General features: G+C 35.6%; 1 non-coding gene across 1 annotated transcript; it reads right to left on the bottom strand.

The window, feature by feature from the left end:
- Positions 1–350: 350 nt before the first annotated feature.
- Positions 351–460, bottom strand: LOC128296131 (small nucleolar RNA R71). The gene has a single exon (XR_008286680.1). It is a non-coding gene; the product is annotated as a small nucleolar RNA R71 (small nucleolar RNA).
- Between the last annotated feature and the right edge of the window lie 7,553 nt (positions 461–8,013).

Genomic DNA, 8,013 nt, shown 5'->3' with positions numbered 1-8,013 from the left:
TATGATAAGCCCACTTTGATTTGGGTTGAATCAAGTATTGTCGGACCGACTATTGCTGCAAACAATTTTGAGATTAAGCCAAACACAATTCAAATGGTGCAACAGTATGTTCAGTTTGATGGGTTGCAAGATAAAGATTCGAATGCTCATTTAGCTAACTTTTTGGAAATTTGTGACACATTTAAAATCAATGGCGTTACTAATGATGTCATACGCTTACGGTTGTTCCTATTCTCTTTGAGGCACAAGGCGGAACAGTGGTTGAAATCACTTCTACAGGGTTTTATCACTACTTAGGCTAGATGATTGAAAATTTTCTTTAGAAGTATGTTCTACCAACCAAAATAACCAAGTTGAGGAATGACACATCTTTTTTTGCTCAATTTAAGCTTGAGACATCGTATGATGCATGGGAGAGATTTAAGGATCTTTTGAGAAGGTGTCCTCATCATGGTAACCTTTGTGGTTACAAGTTCAAACCTTTTACAAAGGTTTGAATCCCTTGACTAGGCAAATAATTGATGTAGCAATTGGTGGAACACTAAATTATAAGACACCTATGACAGCCCAATAATTTATTAAAGAAATGACACTAAATAACTATCAGTGGCAAGTTATAATAATAAAACCAACTAAGTAAGCCAATGTTTTTAATATAGATGTAGTTCCTATGTTTGCAAGTCAGTTGGAAGCACCAAGTAAAAAGATTGATGGTTTGAGTTACAGTAAACAGACAAATCCAATAGGGCAATGTGATGCAACTAGAGTGGGAATAATCAATTGAAATGTTTGCCCTTCAAGTCTAACATGAAGTATTAGTAAGTTAACTTTTTGGGTAATAATTCTAGACCTTAAAATAACCCTTACAACAATAATTATAATTCAGGATGGAGGAATCATCCAAAATTTTCTTGGGTGGTCAAGGAAATCAAATGTTACAACCCCCTCCGAGTTTTCAGCAACCTTATCAACAAGAAAAAAAGCTGAATCCAAAAGAGATGTTGACTAAATTTATTTTAGTGTTAGAAACTAGATTCCAGAATATTGAAACGGCTTTGAGGAATCAGCAGGCATCTATCCAGGGCCTCGAGAATTAAATTAGCCAGCTTGCTAAATTGGTTTGAGAGAGACAACAAGGCAGTTGACCTAGTAACATTGAAACCAACCCAAAGAAGCAAGTCCACACAATCACTGTACGAAGTGAAAATGTGTTAGTCGAGCCTGAAAAGAAGTTGAATCTAGACGCTGATAAGAAAAATGATGGGGTTGAGGAATGCAAGAAAGAGAATAAGTCGATTGTTAGATAATACAAACCACCAATTTCATATCCGGCAAAGTTGAAAAAAGACAGCATCAATGAACAATATGGTAAATTTCTTAAACTTTTGAAAATTTTGCATACTAACTTACCTTTTGTTGAGCCTTTTTGCAAATGCCAAGTATACAAAATTTTTAAAGGAGCTATTAACAAATAAAAGGAACTTAGACGATCTGTCCATTGTGGAGCTCAATAACGGGTGCTTGGTTATTCTCCAAAACAAACTACACATCAAGTTTAAAGATCCAAAGAGTTTTACTATTCCTTATTTTATTGGTAGCTTATATGTAGAAAAAGCTTTGTCTGATTTGGGTGCTAGTATAAATCTAAAGCCTTATAAAATCTTCAAACAACTTGGTCACAGGGAACAAAAACCCACTAGGATAAGTATTCAATTAGCTGAAAAAACAATTAAGTATCATAAGGGTATTATTACGGATGTACTTGTTAAAGTAAATAAATTCATATTCCCTATTGATTTCGTTATATTGGACATGGATAAGGATATTGAGATAACCATAATTTTAGGTCGACCCTTTTAGCTACTACTAGAACTATCATTGATGTAGGTAATGGTAAACTTGTGTTGATGGTAGGTGATGAAGCGAGATGATACTCATTATTTTGTTAATGTTGGTAATCATGAGGCTCAACATTCTTTGTAGGAAATCACTCATGAAGACTTGTTAGAACCGTATCCTATTCAAGGTGATATAAATCAAGGGACAAGTGAAGAAAAAATGGTGCAACTCTATGAATTAGATGATAGTCAAGAACGTACAAAGAAGTTAGAAAGAAACGACATGGTGTGCATATAAAGAGGATGAACCAATTCAATGTTAGAGACAAAGTGCTGCTGGACAATTTAGATCCACGTATGTTCCCGGAAGAGCTTAATTTGAGATAGTCGAATCCATTTGTGGTACGAAAAGTATTCCCAGACGAAACCATTTAGGCAACACACCCTGATTACAACACATTTAAGGTAAACAATTATCGTCTCAAACTTTATTTTGGTGGTGATATTAATAACGGGAGAAAGGGGTTCCGACTCTAAAATTCGAATTAATTGTGTATGTGAAAAGGGAAGTCAACCTTAGGCTCTAAATAAACGCTTCTCGAAAAACAACTCAAGTGTTCTTTTTTATATTATTTTCATTTAATTATGTTTCATGCTTAGTACATTTATTTCTATTACTAAAAAACTAAAATTAATTAAAAAAAAATAGACCATACGACCTGACGACACGATCGTGTGGCCTATACAGCATGAGCACAAATCAATATGCACACAGGGAACGATTAAAAACAAGTTCACATGGCTTGAGTGGATTCACGGCCTGACGACATGGCTATGTAACCCATACACCCTTATACACAACCGTGGAAGAAGTGAACGACAAGTCCACACGATTTGAGTAGAGACATACGGCCTAGCAACATGGCCCTGTAGTAGACACGGCCTAGACACACAGGCACGTTACAAGCCGTGTGAATAATTGAGTATTGTTTTAATTTTTCTTGCGACACACACTGTCTAGGAGGATCTACACAGCCATGTCACTCACACGATAAGGATACACAGTCGTGTGACAACTAAAATAGGAAAAACATTTAGAGCCACACGGGCACGGTGAGTTACACAGTCAACTCACATGGCTGTGTCACCATCATGGTCCATATACATATCGATGCCTTCATTTAAACCTAAAACCCTTTTTCTTGCATCCCATTCATTTCTTCCTTACTTAGTCGCTATTTTCTCACACTCAGACAACCCTCCAAACTGTTACCCCACAATCCCTCTTCGCCTACTATCATCTCCTCCATCACACACACCGCTGTCCCCCTCACCATTCTTCCATACTCGTCGGTCTCTCTTTTTCCTACCTCTCCTACCTCTTTTTTTCACTGACACGACCACTTTCCTTACCTATCGCCGACCACATCCCTTTTTTTACCCATTTCTTCTTCTCTCCCCAAACATCCCCCTCTCTCTCTAACCACCGTCCATGCTGTTGATATCTTCTTCCCTTCGTTGGCCACCAATTCACCCCCTTCTTCCCTCCACTCACAACCGTGAATATCCAACCTTCGTTCCTAAATTGTACCACTGTCGACCGACCTTCCATTTTCCTTCTATTACCGCATTCAATTTCCACCGTCATCGTTGTCCATCCACCTTACCACCGTTTGTCACCACCCATTCTCTTTTCTGTATTTTATTTATTATTATTAGTCCTATTATTATTCTATGCAGACAAATATATTCATATTATATTTTTTCCTTTTAAATTATTTAGGTTTTAATTAGGAATTTGATTTTCGTTGTAGGGTGAATTGCACTTGATTAGTTTTGTTTTGTATGTCAATCTATTCATCAGCTAAATTATTTTTATTAGTGGGGAGCCTATGTGTTTGTAATATGTACTGATTGGCGCTAATTTTTTTAGTATTGTTCGTGTTAAATCTCTATGTGAATTTCGATACATTTTGGAGTAATTTTTTTCGACCGAATTTATTTGGGTTTTTCTATTTTGCTGATAATTGTTGCCTATGTTGATTATGTTCATATGAGATGTATTTTATCGATGTGGATAATGCCCCAGTCAGTAATTCACTTCTTTTCTGATAGTTGGTTGTCATTTTTTTTTCACGTACATAATGCCGAACACACGAGGTAAGAGTAAGGTCCCCGCTCAGTCCAAGAGAGTAAGGTGCCCGCTCAGTCCAAGAAATGAAAGGCTATAGGGACCTCATCTTCATCCTCTCAGACTATAACCACTCGACACTAATATCTCATATTCAATCATCCAACCCATGAAGAAATGTAATAGCACCTTAAGGACAGATCATTTGGTTTAGGTCGGTGTATCGAATAATAAGCCCTTTAGAAAATAGATCTATTCATACGGGTTCACACTTTATTAGAAGTGACACCGTGGGAATAGCTGGTTACAATCGTGGAACCACGTATTCTAAGCTTACTTTAGATTTTTGCTCCACATTTTTCCTGTAGACCATGCTATCGTCAGGGGATGAACCTCGAGCAATCTCAGTCTATCTTAGGGGCATCACTCAATATTTGAGTGTTGTCAGATATAGAGTCATTCTCGACATATATTATAAAGACTTCTTGGGTACACCTGGGTTTTCCACCCTCCTAAGGCACATACATCGATCGACCCCTCTCTACTGGTTTGACATTGCTGAGGTTGTCACTTCATACAACCCGAGCCATTCCAAGGTTCGGTGCTTACCCTTGGCCTTGTGCTACTTTCACACCATGTGGTACTTTTACGCCATTGTAGCCCATACTCTAACTAGTCAAAAGGAGAGTACGAGTGTTGTGGGTACTTTAGATGCATACTTTTTATAGAGCATGCATGAGAAATATCCGATTGATATAGCCCATTTCATGGACCAATGCTATCGACATCAGAGTGAATGCCTATAAAAAAACCTATCTGTATGGGTCCATATATGACAAGCCTAGCTCGTTACTTCGGCCTCCTCGAGACTCCTGAGTAGATCGGTACTCTCAGTCTGATTAGGGATATGATACCACAAGGCTCAAGTATAATGAAACATATGAGGCTGGTTTTTTTTCAGCCTGGGACTTTCGGTGATCAGTAGGTGTTTTTATATCCAAATCAATAGAATGAGGACGATGAGCATTTAGATGACGACCTTCCACCACCACCACTACAATCCATTCCCAGTCCTCTTGCTAGTCACTCCACTACTGTGCCTTTGGGACGACAGAAATGTGCAAGTATACACAATCGCAACAAGTAATAAAGTGACAAGTAAATGTCGAGTTATTGTGTAACGCCCCCACGCCCGAAACCATCACCGGAGTCAAGCTTGAGGTGTTACTAAACTTATCTTACCTTTTAAACAACTCTAAATCACTTATTTTAATTTTCGGAATAAACTGTTTTTCTGCGTCATAGTTACTTAAAAATTCATTTCTCGAGTTTCAAAACTCGAAATTAAGATCCGTAAATTTTTCATGAAACTAGACTCATATATATATCTACTAATTTTTTTCTAGAATTTTTGACTTATCCAATTAGTACAGTTTATTAGTTAAAGTTTCCCCTGTTTCAAAACTCGACTGCACTGACCTCTTCTTACTACGAACCATTTTTCTTCCTGTACAAAATTCATATGACTAAGTCGTTTGTTTCTATCAAAACTAGATTCAACAAGAATTCTAACCATATAAATTATACCTTCTAATTAGTTTTGTACAATTTATGGTGAATTTCAAAAGTTGAAACAGGGGATCCAGAAATCGCTCTGACCCTGTTTCACTAAAACTCAGATATATCATAAAATATAATACTTTTACCTGTTTTGCTTATTCCATAAGAAAATATACATAATAAGCTTTAATTTCATATATTATTCATCTTCAAACTATGTTTCTACAATTTTTAGTGATTTTTCAAAGTTACATCATTTCTATTACTTGAATCTGTTTTTAGGTTACTTTCACATTTTTCATAATTTTCATGTGATAATCATCATTCAATCATACATATTAATAAACATGTATATCATCAGCTATTTTTTAGCTAATCACTAGCAAGTATTTACACATCATTCATTATTCATATTATACCAAAAGTAGCTAAGTTTCTATACATGCCATACCCAAAACAAAACGCCTAGTTATACCGAGTTATTTCTTTGATAGTGTGATCGGCCTCCGACATTTCCTTCGATCCCGAGTGACTAGATAAGTACTATAAGAAGAAGAAAATAAAGAGATTAAGCACTAGGCTTAGTAAGCTTACAAGCAAATAAATCACAACATTCAACATAATGGATAATTATGCATAATATCATCTAACATCATAAATTTCTTTACTTCTCAATTTCTATCTTCTTCTTTATTCCCTTACCTTCTTTCTTACCCGACCTTTCCTTTTCATAACTATAATCTACTTTTCCTTTGCTGTTAATTCACTATAATTTAACTGTATCCTAACCCGTTGAACCACTCGGAATACTAAGGATACTAGGGTCGCTCTCGCTCTATCAATATCTCGCCAATGCCATGTCTTTGACATGGACTTACATGAATTATTCCTGTCTCCAATGCCATATATAATATGGACTTACATGGCTCAATCCTGTCTCCAAAGCCATATTTCTAATATGGACTTACATGGCTCATTTTCGTTTCATCCTCAACCCTAATATCCTAACATTCCTAGGGTTCAACCGGCTTTCTAACACTTTTCCTCCGTCACTTCACCTTAAATTCGACTTTAAATATTTTCATAACATAATATATAAATGCTGTAAATTGACAATAATAATGTAAAATAAAAGAATATTGCATTTATTTACTGTAAACTTACCTCGATACAAAATGTGACTAAACTTTACAATTTAGTCCTTTACTTTTTCTTTTCCCCGATCTACTCTCGAATTTTGCTCTTCTTGATCTATAATAGCAAATTTAGCTTATTTAATATCAACATTTATCAAAACAACCCTTTACTCAAACTTTGGCAAAATTACATTTTTGCCCCTAAACTTTCACATATTTGCACTTTTGCCCCAAGGCTCGTAAATTAAACTTCATCCTATTTTCTTATGTTTTATGACATGCTGGTCATTTTTCCCTTCTATGGCAACATCAAATTCACACACTAACATGTACTTATGACTATTAGGTATTTTTACCGATTAAGCCTTTTTACTCGTTTTCACTTAAAACCAAGTAGCACAAGTTGTCTAACATAATTTAAAACCTCATATTCCATCATAAAATATCAAAATACACAAATTTCACCTATGGGTATTTTTCCAAATTTGATTCCTAACTTAAATTATTGCTAGCATAAGCTTTATCGAGCTACCGGACTTCAAAACGTAAAGATCATTAAAACGGGCTTGGAATCACTTACTATGAAGCTTGAAAGTTGAAGAAACCCCAGCTATGGAGAGAGGTAAGGTTCTGCTGGTAACTTGAAGAAGATGATACAATTTTATCATCTTTTTACCTTTTATTAATGTTAATAACCAAATGACCAAAATGCCCTCCTTACTAAACTTTCAAAATTCCTTCCATGTCCTAATTTTGTCCATGAACTTAAAATTGGTCAAATTACCATTTAAGATCTCCTAATTAATATTCCAAAATAATTTCATACTAAAACTTCTAGAATGCAAGTTTTGCAAATTATTCGATTTAGTCCCTAACCTCAATTTAAGCACTTTATGCATAGAATTTTATCACGAAATTTTCACACAATCATGTAATCATACCATGAACCTCAAAATAATAATAAAATATTTTTATTTTATTTTTTTACACTGAATTTGTGGTTTCGCAACCATCGTCCGCTTAGGTCCTATTTCTAATGTTACATTTCTCCCCTTTAGGGATTTTCGTCCCAAAATCTTACCTGTGAAGAGATATGGGTACTATTTTCGCATCGCCTCTTCAGGTTCCCATGTAGCCTCGTCTACCCCATGTCTATTCCATAGTACTTTCACAAGTACAATACTTTTGTTCCTTAATTGTTTTACCTCTCGAGCTAGAATCTTTACTGGGTTCTTCACCGTAAGTCATGTCTGGTGAATCTCAACATCTGCTTGAGAAATCACATGTGACGGATCTGAACGATAACGACGTAGCATAGACACATGAAATACATTATGAATCTTTCTAA

Source organism: Gossypium arboreum, chromosome 7 (assembly GCF_025698485.1).
Source record: "Gossypium arboreum isolate Shixiya-1 chromosome 7, ASM2569848v2, whole genome shotgun sequence".
Taxonomy (NCBI): Eukaryota; Viridiplantae; Streptophyta; class Magnoliopsida; order Malvales; family Malvaceae; genus Gossypium; species Gossypium arboreum.
The sequence above is the reverse complement of the archived record's forward strand: the minus strand, read 5'-3'. Positions and strand labels throughout refer to the sequence as shown.